The 14,902-nt window shown below is 36.4% G+C and overlaps 1 pseudogene; it reads left to right on the plus strand.

Annotated features, from left to right (window-relative positions):
• Positions 1-13,172: 13,172 nt before the first annotated feature.
• On the plus strand, positions 13,173-14,336 carry LOC140532274 (atlastin-3 pseudogene; annotated as a pseudogene).
• The last annotated feature ends 566 nt before the right edge of the window (positions 14,337-14,902 follow it).

Below are 14,902 nucleotides of genomic sequence, written 5' to 3' on the forward strand. Positions count from 1 at the left end.
GTTTTACACTATAAATAATAACATATCTGTATTTGGCAGACTAAGCAAATTTGATTAATTCAAGCAAAGTATGGAAAATGTTCAGAGACTGGTGATAGCATGTGCTGTCTGTAAGGATTGGAGTTATATTCATATAAGAATTTATAAGTTGCCTTATATCAGGAAGTGGTATTATCTCCTGCTGTAAGAAGAAAAATAATCTAGTAGAGTATGGGAAAACATCCCCAGTGTATCAGCTACATATACATATCTTAAATATTATTGATGTCCTGCCTAGAATGTTTGCATCATAAGGGAACTTATGTAGCTATCTGCATTAGGGAAACAGTCCAATTATACTTATTTCTCTATAGTTCCTATGGTTCAATAAAGTATTTTGTACATAGTAAATATTAAATATTATTTTAATAACTAAATTAATTGCCCCTTACTTCCACGTTATGCTTGCATACTCTTATAACTCTCCTTTTATTCCCCAAAGTTCACCCTCAATCATTTCTTTTCACACTTGGGGAAGCTCAATTGCTTCCTTGTCTCTGCCACCTCTTCTATTCAAGTAACCCTTTCTTTAGCTTGAACAAATTTACCTCTGGTAAAGGACAAGATACAAAAGAGAGAGCAATCTAAGAATTCTACGTTTCTAACTCTAAACTCAGAGAAATTGGGTTCCTATTTTTTAACCAAGTTAAGGAGGATTGCAAAATGTTTCAGAGAAGAATAGAAAGTTGGTAATCAGTAAACCTGTCAAGAGGAATTAAGATACAATGGAGGGAGGAATCTCCTCTGAGACCTCTTGAATGCTTTAAATTATTTTAACATTTTAGGAGCAATCATGAGAGTAAGTTGCTTACCTCTATAGATGTGTCTGCTTTCCCCTATTGTAATGGCAAGTCACAAGAAGACACACAGAAAATTAAATTTGTATTTCTATTTCTTTAAATAGGATGAGCATTTTCCAAAAAAAAAGCCAAACACTGATGTTTTGCGAAAAAGTTGTTAAGAAGGTGTGCAGCAATTTTCAATGTTAACAGTTAAAATTATGGGAAGTTGGAAAGCCTTCTAGGCAATGGTGAAGATGAAGTAATGAAAGAATGAAAAATAATTTACACTGAATTAACATTTGTGTTTTTAAACTGCTACCTGACTTTAGAAAAGGGGTGACATAGGAGTGTTCATTTTTCAACCAAAATATGACTCCTTGAATTTCTAAATAGAAGAATTAATCCTATATAGATACACAGGATGCATATGCATATTTGAGGGTGCCTGGGACAATGGTATAAATATTGGATTCTATTATTTTTATAAAATCTACTTTCAAAAGTTTCAGTCTTACAATTTGAACAGTATAAGAAAACAATCCACTTTAGAGAAATATACTAGTTCATACTTAAGAAATTTTCAGGACATATAAATGAAGTGTTTGATACTTGTACTGACTGAAAAAGTATGATATGGTAGGTTGGCTCCACTGGAGGAGGAGGAGGAGGAGAAGGAAGAAGAAGAAGAAGAAGAAGAAGAAGAAGAAGAAGAAGAAGAAGAAGAAGAAGAAGAAGAAGAAGAAGAAGAAGAAGAAGAAGGAGAAGAAGAAGAAGGAGAAGGAGAAGAAGGAGAAGGAGAAGAAGAAGAAGGAGAAGAAGAAGAAGAAGGAGGAGGAGAAGAAGAAGAAGAAGGAGAAGGAGAAGAAGGAGAAGAAGAAGAAGGAGAAGAAGAAGAAGAAGAAGAAGAAGAAGAAGAAGAAGAAGGAGAAGGAGAAGAAGAAGAAGAAGGAGAAGGAGAAGGAGAAGGAGAAGGAGAAGGAGAAGGAGAAGGAGAAGAAGAAGAAGAAGAAGGAGAAGAAGAAGGAGAAGGAGAAGAAGGAGAAGAAGAAGAAGGAGAAGAAGAAGAAGAAGAAGAAGAAGAAGAAGAAGAAGAAGAAGAAGGAGAAGAAGGAGAAGGAGAGTTTTGCTTAATACATACTTAATACATAATTTGCCATGTTTTTCTCATTTAAGCTATAAGAGGTTTGTGATTTTTACATCTGAAACTAATTAAACATTTCATTGTATTGGTCAAGGAATACTTCTCGTATCCTTTGCTTGTCAGTCCTCCACAACTATATTGTGTACTCAGTGTATACATGTACATCTATGGTTATGTGTGTATACACATAGACACAAACACAAGGAAATGTTCAAAATCTGTATTTAATATCTAGTACATCCACAAGTAAAGGAATTCTTGATGTGAATTAGTTTTCCTCTACAAAATATTAGGACTTACAGTGGCAAGGAAAGCTTTGAATAAAAATATCACACAATTAAAATGTATCAGTTAAATGAAAATTAGTATGAAGACTATTAATAACTCATTTGTTGAGGTTGACATGAAATATGTCATGGAAAAACTAAAACCTAATGTGCTGCATGTCAAGTTTTCTTACAGGACTGAAATTGTGTGTGTGTGTGTGTGTGTGTGTGTGTGTGTGTGTGTGTGTGTATTCTATATGGTTATATACATGAATTTAGGGCTAGAAGTCACCTTAGAGGCCATTCAATTAATCTCTTCATTTTACAGATGAGGAAACTGAGCCACTAAGAGGTTAAATGAATTGTCCAAGGTCACATAGTTAATAAGGATTATAGCTATGATTCAAACTCAGACTTTCCTAACCCTGAGTCTAGCACTCTATTTGCTACATACCCTAGCTATTTGGTCATCTAGTGCATTCACTTCTATCCTAGTATGTTTAACTCATTATAGACTTTACCTTTTGTTTCCTTTGGAGAGCAGAAGACTCACTGTGGTATTTCTATTGACATTCAGTGGGTATTTGGATAACTGGTCAAGATTTATTGAACATGCACAGTGTGTAGATTTCTACACAGGTGCTTGGGTGGGGGCTTTTCAAAAGAGAAAGATCCCCTGTCCAATGGAGGAACAAATATCAACACTTGTGATCTACAGGTCAACAATCTGTACACCAGAACATATCTAAGTGGTAGAGACCAAAGAGATCACCTAGTTCAAGTCTTTCCGGTTACAGAAGGTAAACACATTCCAAATATATAAATGATTTGCCCAGTGCCACCCAGTAAGCAGAGAAAAGATTTGATTTTAGGCTTCTTCAACTCCAAACCCTGGACTCTTTTTACTCTACTATGTTGGCATAGAGCCTGAAGTTAGAACAAGATGTATTTCACAGTGGTTAATGTAAAGAGAAAGGGGGAAATATGTATACATACACACATATGTATACACACATATGTGTGTATGTATGTATTTTGTATGCATATGTATGCGTGTATAGCACATCCCTTTGACCTATATTGTCCCCTTGGCTATTCTCATCATCTTGGACCTCTAGCATTCCTGAATTTCAGGGATCACTAGTCAGAAGGTCTGAATGCCTGTAGGAACCCTAATCACTGCTCTGTTAATGAATGTGGCCATGTTAACTCTTCTGTCTGTGTGGGGAAGCACTTCTGCCTCTCCCCAGATCACTCATCATAGCATCATCCTACTCATACTTCCTGAGCAAAGATTAAAAATTCTGGTCAATATTTAAGTACTGGAGGGTGGATTGCTCTCCTCTATTTGACAATTATCTGTAGGTGGATTTTGCTATACATATGTAATTTTATCAAAGATTCCTAAGGTATACAGGGTTATTAGAGGAATAATTGAGAAGAAAATGAAAAAAAACAGTCCTTGTCTAGGCATATGATTACAATGGCATACATGTTAGTTGTTTACAGTAAGCACATGCCCACTAGCCAAAACAGGGAGGAAATCATACAGTGAATCTACAGACTTGGTGTTTGATTTTCCTGGGAAACAGTTTTTGAGGGTGAAAGGATTGTGCTCAAAGCACATCCACTGATCAAGGTCTTTTAGATTCCCGAGCAAGCAAGGAGTAGGAGGAGACAGAAATAACTAACAGGGATAAAAAGTGGCATAAAAATACATTCTGAGCCAATTTACTTATCAATGATTATTTTTGTGTATGTAAAGTGAATTTGTACTGATTAGCAAGAATCTGTAAATAAAAAAGATTGAATGAAACATTTACAAATAGCCAGCTTACAGAGACCCCCACACACAAACACATGTATGTATATGTGTGTATCTATATATATAGATATATACATATGTGTGTGTGTATGTCTGTATGTGTATCTGGGAATTTATGAGGAAATTATCTTGTATGTTTTTTAAAGACATTCTTTAATCTGGTTCTACAGATTGATAAATCCAATGTATACCAATGTATACTAAGATAAACACCTACAGTAGATTTTTCCTGACCCTTCCTAACCCATGTCCTGAATTGTTAGGCTTTTCTTTTGTTTGAAATTGTTTTTGGTTGTTGTTTTGTTTGTGTATTCATATTTTATTTCTCCCCCTCCCCAAAACAATAAGTAGAAGTATACAAACTCCTAAGAAGAGGAACCATTTCATTTCATCTTTGTGTCACTACTGCCACAAGGCAATATATCACAGTGGCTAGCAAGCTGCCTTATTAAATCAGTAGTACCTGGATTCAAGCCCTGTCTTTGACATATATAAGGTACATGAACTAAAGCAAATCATATAAGTACACAGTCAACATTATGTTGCAAAAGTGTGTGTTGCAAAGCATTGGTAGAAGGAATCCTTTATATCAATGAAAGTGGAAAGAAAGAAAGAGGAAAGAAAGAGAAAAAAGAAAAACAATGTCCAGAATGAACAGTTTCAATGTGATTTTTGCATATATTATATAAACTATATATTCATTGCTAGTGAAGGAAGGGTAAGACTCACTTCACATAATTACAAGCTGCCAGGCCTAGAGGCCTGTGTGGGCTACCCGAGTCTTCTTACCTCACCTCCGAGGTCTTCGGTTGGCCAAAACCGGATGCTCATATGAGAGAAAGGACGTTCCAGAGTCGAACAAGGGTTGAGCTTTATTTCAGGGTCTCGGTTACAAGTGCAGGGAGGTCTTCCTTAGGAGGAAGAGGGGGAGATTTCCTAAGGAGGCTAAGATCTTAAGGGATTGGAAGTAGAAGTACAAGCAGGGAGAGAGGGGGAGGGGAGAGAGAAGAGAAGCGGAGCCTACTGTCCTCTTGGCTCCTCACGTGCTAAGAGAGCTTTCAGGCTTCCTCAATCCTACTTAACCTTCAGCCGCATAGTTTGCATCTGAATACCGTGCTGTTAGGTAACTAGGTGTGCCCAGATCCGGGACAATCTCGAGGGCGGGGAGATCTCTCTCCCATTATGTTTCTAAGGGGAAGAGGCGGAATTACTCGAGATAGCTCGGTTCACCTCGATTCCCTGCTGTTTCCTGGGAGGGTCTCGTGAGAGCTCTAAGATTTAGAAGCTCCCACCTTTACCCGCCCGAGACTGTCCACACGGAATTGAGCTTCCAATCCCAACACAAGCAAACCTGGAAGTAACTCAAAATTCAATATTCTTTTGACTCTGTAATGGTTAAAATATAAGCAGTTTCATATTCAAACTTGTAAACTGACAACAAACATAATAGATATTGACACCTAGACCCAAGTTGAGATATTTGTGTAAATCATGACTTAAAAACAAAGACGATTCTTGAGAAAGCTTATTCTCCTTCCCTGTCATGTGTCCATCAAGGTTTAATATATGAATCTCAATTAACACCAAAATAATTCTCTGTGTGCCATGAAGAACAGAATGTTCTGATATTGAAATATATACATTATATATATAGATATAATATCAATAATCATATTGCATTGTGTCAAATAAATCTATAAGCATGTCTTAGGTACCTACTATCTATCTTTTGTAGGTACAGTAATGCTCATGGGATGGAAATTATTTTTTAAAAAGAGTCACTGTCCCGACAGAGCTTACATTTGGGAGGGGGCTTAAAATAACATAGGCAAACATTTTGAATGCCAAAAAAACCATAAAAAATAAAACAAAGTAAATGCAAGGTAAGTTTTTGGATGGGAAGAGAAGCACGAGAAGTTGGAGAATCAAGAGCAACATCCTGTAGGAGGTAACACTGTAGCTAAATTTGAAGATATTTTGGAATTCTAAGAGGTAGTAGAAGAGTACATAGAAAAGAACATATTGGTGGGGTACTGTGTGCAAAAGAACAGAGATTGGGTATGGAACACCTTGTAAAGAAAGAAGGTCAATTTGCTTGTATTGTAGACAAAGAAAACCTAGAAAGATAAACTGAAGTTGGGTTGTAAAAACTTCAAATGGCAAACAGAAGACTGTATTTCTTAGAAAAATAAGAGACTTCTTGGAGCCAAGATGGCAGAATATTGAATAAATTGCCATAAATTTTCCATATTACCCTCCAAACAACCATAAAATAATGCCCTCAAACAAATCCTGGAATAGTAGAACCAGAAAAAAAAATGGGGTGAAACAATCTTTGATCCCAAGAAACTACAAATACTAGCAGGAAAAGTCTGTCTCACTTGGGTAAAAGGGGAGATTACTTTAGGACAGGAAACAATCCAGCAATCCAACAGCAATCCCTATACTCAGAAAAACTGTGGGAGATCCTGAAACCCAGGACAGTGGAGTAAGCAAAAGCCAACAGAGCCCTATCCCTCCACATGCTTCAGCAAAGCCCTAGGGAAACAGGTAGATTCTAACCCTACTGCTCCCTAAGCAAACAGGCACTTTCAGCCGCCAGGCTACAACATGCTTCAGTGTAGCCTTAGGGAAACATCCCACAAGAATCAATAGATGCCAGACACTAGCAGTAGGATAGTGGCTGAGCACCAGGTAACCTTACAGACCTCTCTGACTTTCAACAGAAAAAACTACCACCCCACTCAAACCCATAGAGCAGCACTAGACATGAAATTCCCTGAAGGGCCTCAGGGCAACAGCACCAAGAAAAATTCAGCACCAGCAGGCACTGGCACAAGAAGTCTGAGACAGTGCCCTTTCCATCCTGGGAGAAGAGCTCAAGTTTAAGAGAAAGAAAAAAAGGGGGGTGGTGGTAAGATGAGCAAAAACATGACCATATAATAAAAATGACAATTCTGATTAAATTATTTTACTTATTTAGTGCCATACCAATCAAACTACCAAAAATTATTTGATAGAACTAAAAAAAGTAACAACAAAATTCATCTAGAACAATAAAATTTCAAGAACTTCTGGGAAATAATGAAAAAAATACAAAGGAAGGTGACTTAATGACCAGATCTAAAGCTATATTACAAAGAAATAATCATTAAAACCTGCTGCCTAGGCCACAGGTTGTCTTCTAGGACTTAGGTTGTAGCCTTTTGACTTAGTTCAAGTTTTATAGAAGAAATCCTTTTATTAAAGGGATTTGTTCTCTGAAGTTTGGATTCAGTCAGTGGACTACACTTGAGGACCTATAGTGCTACATGTGGCCTCCAGGCCACAGGTTCACTACCTCTGATCAAAACCATCTAGTACTGGCTAAAAAATAGAGTTGTGGATCAAGGGAGAATTGGAATATATTAATGTATTGTTGGTGGAGCTGTGAACTGAAACCACAATTCTGAAGAGCAATTTGGAACTACGCCAAAGAACAACCTAACTGTCTACCTTTCAATCCAGCAATATCACCACTAGGTCTGTATCCCAAAGAGATCATTAAAAAGGGAGAAGCATACATGTGCAAAATATTAATAGTAATCCTTTTTGTGGTGGCAAAATATTGGAAATTAAGGGCATGTACATCAATTGATGAATGACTGAACAAGTTGTGGTATCGCAATGTAATGGAGTATCATTGTGTAATAAGAAATGATGAACAGGAAGATTTCCAAAAAAACTGGGAAAGACTTATATGAACTGATGCTGATTGAAGTGAGCAGAACCAGGAAAACACTGTATACAGTACCAGCAACACTGGGTGATGATCAACAATGAATGACCCAACTATTCTCAGCAACACAATGATGCAAGACAAATTACAAATGACTTACAAAGGAAAATGCTATACACATCCAGATAAAGAGCTGATGGACTCTGAAGGCAGATCAAAATATGCTTTTTCACATCCCTTATTCTTTTTTCTTCTTTTTCTTTTGATCTGTTTCTTCTTTTACGACTGTGACTTAAAGATTGTGACTTATCTTTTACATGATAGCACATGTTTAACCTACCATTTTAGGAAAAGGGGAGGCAAGGAAGAGAGAGAAAATTCTTTTTTTTTTTTTAATGTTTAACAATCACTGCCATACAATTGTGATTTTATCCCCCCCACCTACCTCCCACTCCCCCCTTCCCTCCCCACGACTGCATACAATTCTGTATAGATTCTACATATACTTTCCTATTGAGTATATTTTCACTATAGTCATGCTATGTAGTCAGACTAAGATAAATGAAAGAAATCGTATAACAAATCAGAACATGATACACAAACACATACACATACACAAACATGATCTGTTACATTATGTGAGTGACTTCCATATTTCTGAGAGAGAAAATTCTTAAAGTCTTATAAAAATGAATGCTAATGAATGCTAAAAATTATCTTGACGTAATTGGGAAAAAATAAAATACTATTAAAAAGAAAGAAAAGTAGAGAGCTAGTAGATTTTTTTGAGAAAGGGAATGAAACATACTTTTTTAAAATCACTATAGTAGCAACATGGAGGATAGATAGCAGAGAGAGGACATTTGATGTGACAAAAGCAGGTAGGATGCAATTGCAATAGTTCAAGTGAGTTTTGTTAAGGACCTGAACTAAGGTACTAGCTCTGTGAGTAGAGGAAAAAAATGAAGTTTAAGAAAGGTTGCAGAGGTAGAATCTATAAGAACTGGCAAATGATTTCATACCAGGAAGAGTAAGAAACAGTAAAGAATTGAGTATGATGCCAAGGTCAGAAACCAATATGACTATGAGGAAGTTAGGAAAGTTGATAGGTTTTTGGGAAAAAATGAGTAAAATTTGAGACCTGTTCTGCTGAACACCTGCTAGATATCTAGTTATAAATATTCAATAGATGGTAAGTTGCATAAGACTAAAAATGCAAGAGATTCAGATTAGAAGCATAGATTTGGGATTGTTCTGCATAGGAATATTGAATCCATAGGAACTGATGAGCCCAATAAAAGAAACTTTGTAGAAAGATAAATGTTAGTGTGAAGATTCTTGAAATACACTTTAGGGATCAGGTATAGATGATAATTTAATGAATGAGTAATAAAGAATGGTCAATTGTTTAGAAGAAGGATCAAGAGAAAGCAACAGGATGAAAATCCAGAGAAGAGAATATGCAGAATGAATGGCTGGCCAAAAGTACACAATGGTACAGAAGTCAATGAGAAGAATTAAGAAAAAGTAGTTAGATTTGGCAATTAAAGGATGATTGGTACTCTGGAAAAAACATTTTCATTTGAATGACACAGTCAGATGTTAGGATTCAATAGATTCCAAAGTGAATAAACAAGCCATGAGAAGAGATAGGATATCCTAGGAGTTTGGCTGTGAAAGGAGAAGAGATATAAAATAATACCTTCAGAGGATGGAGAGTCAAATGAAACATGTTCACTAACGTTCTAATTCTAATCCTACCTTTGCTGAAGTATACAGAAACAATAATAATCGCAATACTATTTATCTAGGATATATTATGTTTCAGGCACTGTGCTAAGTGCTTTACAATTTTTTTTTATCTTTTGACCTTTACAACAAACAATCATGCAATGTAAGTAATATTATGATCTTCCTTTTATGGTTGAGGAAACTGAGAAAAAAGGAAGCTAAATGATTTGCCAAGGTCACATCGTTAGTTTCTGAGGTAAAATCTGAAGTTAGGTCTTCCTGACTCTGGTCTCAGCACTTTATTCACTGTTCCACTTCCTGTAATAATATAGAAAGCAATGATTTTTGACTATGCCAAATATTTCTTCTTTGTCTATCTCTACTTTATTTGTTTGGAAGACCAAAAAGGCATTTGAAATGTACTAAAAAGGGGACAAGATATCTTGTAAAAGCAGAAATGACAGTAGTTGAAAACTGATTAGATGAAGTGAAGTGAGAGGGTAAGGAACCAAGGATGACACCTAGGTTGGGAGACATGGTGACTAGGAAAAGAATGGTATTCTTAATAGCAACAGGAAAATTAGGAAGAAGGGAGTATTTTAGCATGAAAATAATGAGTTTAATTTTAAATATGTTGGGATGAAGATGTCTCAAATATCCAGTTGAAGATATTGAATAGGCACTTGGAGATCTGGAGCTGGAGGTCAGGCAAGAGCTCAGGACTCAATAAATCAATTTGTGAATCATCTGCATATAGACGATTGAATTCACAGCAGTTGATGAGATCACCAAATAGTTTAGAGGGAGAAGATCCAGGACAGAATCATGGGCAACATCAACACTTAATAGCATATTCTAGATGAAGATCCATCAAAAGTAACCAAGAAAGGGCAGTCAGATAAGTAGGAGGAGAATGAGGAGAGAACAGTACCAGCTAGAAAGCAAAGACCTAGAGAAATTATCACAATGAAGAGTCTGTGATCAACAGTATTAAACTTCTATAGAGAAGTCAAGAGGAATGTGGATTGAAAAAAAGCCATTAGATTTGACAATTAAGAAATCATTGGCAATTTTGGACATTATGGAATCTAGAAATTTATAATGCAGAAAACTAATCAAGTCTCTTCAAAGTCATACATAATACAGGCAGATGAAAACAGTACACAGGGAGATGCACTTTGACAGTTAGACTCCCTCACCTCACTTGGCTCTTACACCTTTACTTTATTTCCTGCAGAGTTGACAAGATTGAATGATTGTATTTAGTAATTTAGAAACAAGCTAAAAAATTACCTGAACAATTCTGCCTTTATAAGTTGACTATAGATAGATATAGAGAAAAAATGATACTACCTTGCTAAGGATTATTAGTAACAATTGCTGTCTTCCTGATATATGGATCAATTGGCTTCTGCTCTTGATTAACTATGTTAACTATGAAAATTAATGTCATTCATTAATCATTTCAGTGATTTCTAAAAGAATTTGTCTCATTATGACACTTGACTATGGTCATAACAACAACATCTTTAAAATCCAGTTCACCATAAATGGCATGGGGGCAATAGCCAATTAATGAAATTGCAGAGAGAGTGATATATACCAAGGAATTTGTGATCCCAAAGGTAACTGTGAAAAACTGACAGTAACCCTGAAATGCAGGACACTGGAAACATCAGTGATTAGCTTAGCACGACTCCAATAAGACTAAACTGTTTCTATGAATCTAAGAAATAGAGTGGCATATGGATTTAGGATATTCTGACTCATAACTATTGTCATGATTAGTTTGACATGGAAGACAGTAGACACAGTGACACTCATTCATGCTCTGACATGTCAAGAAGTATTGGAAGAGATGAAAAATACCAGTACTGTACTGCTAGAAAGGTTATACTCTAGATGGTATAAACCACTAAAAGGGGCAAACCATAATTATAACCAAAATGGCCCGAAGATATTCTCTTTTATCATGAACCAGTGCTACATTATAACAATCTTGCCAGTCATAATCAAACATTTCACACCACTTCTTTTCACTGATACCCATAGCTCTGGGATACACAACAATCTATGGAAATTATCTAAGTATATTCAATTTTAAACACAGATTAGAGGAAAGAAGAACAGAGATAAAAGTTTAAGTGAGTTTACAGAGAAAAAAAATATGAAAATCCAGGTGCACACACACATACGAACACAGACCCACACATGCAGACACACACGCACACGCACACACACACACATACACACACATATATATGCATACTCTTAACAGAAACTCTATAAATGCTGTCTAATAATGAAATGGACAGCTAAAAATGTTAATATATTTCATGATTTGAAGAGGAATGAGGCACAATTAGAAAGAAACTTCCCAAATTCTTTGGAGTGTAGTAGAATGAATCCCACTAATACTCAAATAGCTCTTATCTTTTAAATGTGATAAATTAATATTCTCCCACAATATTTGACATTTTTGGGTGTGTAAAATTGCAAGTAACATATGTACACATTTATTTAAAGAGATAGACAATTTATAGATAGATATGTGTGTTAGAGAGAGAGAGAGAGAAAGAGAGAGAGAGAGAGAGAGACTCATCAAGCTCAGTTAGGGATCATAAGATGAAGGCAATCATATCTAGGAATATTCTTTAGGAAAGACATTAGCTATGATCAAAGCAGAAGTGTCTTGATAGAACTCTTGAAGATCTACTGAAAGACTTTGAAAGATGTCATTAATAATTACCCAGTGAACACTATACTAAAATATTGAACATCATAGTTACATTGTCAAATTAATCAAAACAAAAACTGAAGAATGAACCTGTGGATTAAAATTATATTTACCAATACTCAGATTTTATACATTTTTTAAGATGGCCAAAATGCAAATTTATTTTATGGAACTATACTCATTTGGTACAGAACAGCATTTATTGGAGGGGGAAGACAAAGACATGGTAGGCAAAATGAAAAGAAAGGAAAGAATTATGAAATAGTAGATAGGAGAAAGAAGTTCAGAAGAGAACAGAGAGAGATAAGTAGGGCTATGTTGGTATTATCTTGTTAAATTATGCACACATATGCACATCCACTAACAAAATCAAACGTCTTAACCATTTGAACTGATATACTCTGAGAGCCAAATTTCAATGACTCTTTTCTTTACTTTGCCTCACTGCCTGCTGAGGTGAATGATACCATCTTCCAGATCTTGTTGTTATTTCTGTTAACCTCAGGTGGCATAATTTCAATTTAAAAAAATGTTAACCAAACAGCTACTATATATTTGGCACTCTTCTAGATGCTGGGGATAAAAAGACAAAAATAAAGCAATGGTTGCCATTAAAAATTTACATTCTGGCCTTCAGCAGCTGGGCTGACAAGAAAACAGCTCCATGTTTTCTTTTCTGCAAGCTACATGACAACTTCAAAAGAAAGCAGGGAGAATATAGGAACAAGTGAAAAGTGGGATTCAGAAGGCATGTCCACTCCTTGTATTTTGCCTACCTCCAACAACAGTAGGAAAGCAAAAGGTGATGCCATAGAGCCCCTGGCACTGGGCCCATGCAGGTCATGTTGGTTCACAAAAAGCAGCTTTTCTTTTTGAGCTGGATGAGAGACTTTGGTCCAAGTACTCTTGTAAGACACTTTCAGGGACTTTAATATGGTCGCAGTGTCAGGGACCCAAATCATCAGCAAGGACGAGTCCTTCTTTCTGGACCTCCTGCTTCATGATCTGTATAACCAGAAGGAAGGTGGTCATCCACAATTGCTGGATGATGAAGAAGAATCTTCTAACAGCATGTTTATGATAAAAGTGTTCTGACCTTTAAACCATAGGAATTCAGATTTGGAGTGAAATTTTCATGATGGAGAAACATGATGTGAAAAAGATTGAAATTATTTTGATGAATACTCAAGGTGCATTTGACAACCATTCAACAATGAAGAATTGCGCTACCATATTTGCCCTCAGTACCATGGCTAGCTCTATACAGATTTATAATTTGTCCCAGAATATTCAAGAGGATGACCTACAACAGTTGTAGCTGTTCACAGAATATGGTCATTTGGCAATGGATGGAAATTTCCAAATGCTCTTCCAAACTCTGATGGTTTTGATTCAAGATTGGAGTTTTCTTTATAACTATGGAATTTAGGGAAGAATGGCATTTCTGTCATAGCTCTGAAAGATGAAGGCACAGTAGCATGAGGAAACTCAGAACTTCTAGAATGATAGTCACTTGTATTTTATCAGTGCCAACTACTTTCTCCTCCTCCATCTAAGCCTATAAGTGACCACTGGCCCGATCTTTGATGGAAAATTGAGAGATATCACTCTTAATTACAAGTCCTGATATTGTTTGTGTTAGAAACAAGCAAGTTAATAGAAAAGGAGATCAACAGCTCCAAAGTCACCTGTCAGGGTCTGCTGGAGTATTTTAGATCTACATTAAGATTTACCAAGGAGATCTTTCTCACCTCAAATCAATGCTTCAGGCCTCTGCTGAAGCCAACAGCTTAGCTGCTGAGGCATCCACCAAGCACATATATTATAGCAACATGGACAAGGTCTTCAGAGAAGGGAAGACCTTCATGGCATATGAAACCCTGCAGAAGACACATGATGAATTCAGAAAGCAGGCTATGGGTCAGTTTAAGAAGGCAAAGAAGATTGGAGGTGGGGGGTGTGGAGAAGGACTTCAGCCTGCACTACCAGGATGGGCTGGACAGGGAGAGTCAGGAATTATACAGCCACTTCATCAGATACAACCACAGTAAGAATGGGGTCAGCACCTTCCCAAATAGACCATGCTCTCCAGCTTAATAGTGTTTCATCTGAATTCAGGCTCCACAGGCCTGTTCCGCTTCAACACATTCACCCAGTTCTGCAACAGCATGCTGCTCATCTCCCTGCCCACCTGGGGTTAAATCTGCTACTCTCACCAACACTAAGAGTCAAGTGGCACTATCAGTTCAAGCACAGCCTTTGTCCTCCAGCATGCTCCCTTTTGATGAGTAATTCCACCTATGAGACTGTTGAAGAAGCAGGTTTCAATAAACTATTCATGAATAAAAAGTGCCAGTCAAGGTGGTGATCTGGCCCAAGCATACCTTGCCAAGACTGACTCAATGAGTAAGTAGCACTGCATCCCAGAAGATTCTAAATATGATGCTCTAATACATGGAATAGATATTTTTTTCTGACAACTCTCATACCTCCTGCAAAAAAGGAATTCACATTGTATAGGGAAAGGAAAGATTTAATGGCAAGAAAAAAAATCAATATTTATTAAGCACCTACCTAATGTGTTTGTCACTCTGCTAAGCACTTTACATGTTTCATTTCAAGTATAAATAAATACAGCCTATATACAAAATAATTTCAATAAC

This window comes from Notamacropus eugenii, chromosome 3, assembly GCF_028372415.1.
Source record: "Notamacropus eugenii isolate mMacEug1 chromosome 3, mMacEug1.pri_v2, whole genome shotgun sequence".
Lineage (NCBI taxonomy): Eukaryota > Metazoa > Chordata > Mammalia > Diprotodontia > Macropodidae > Notamacropus > Notamacropus eugenii.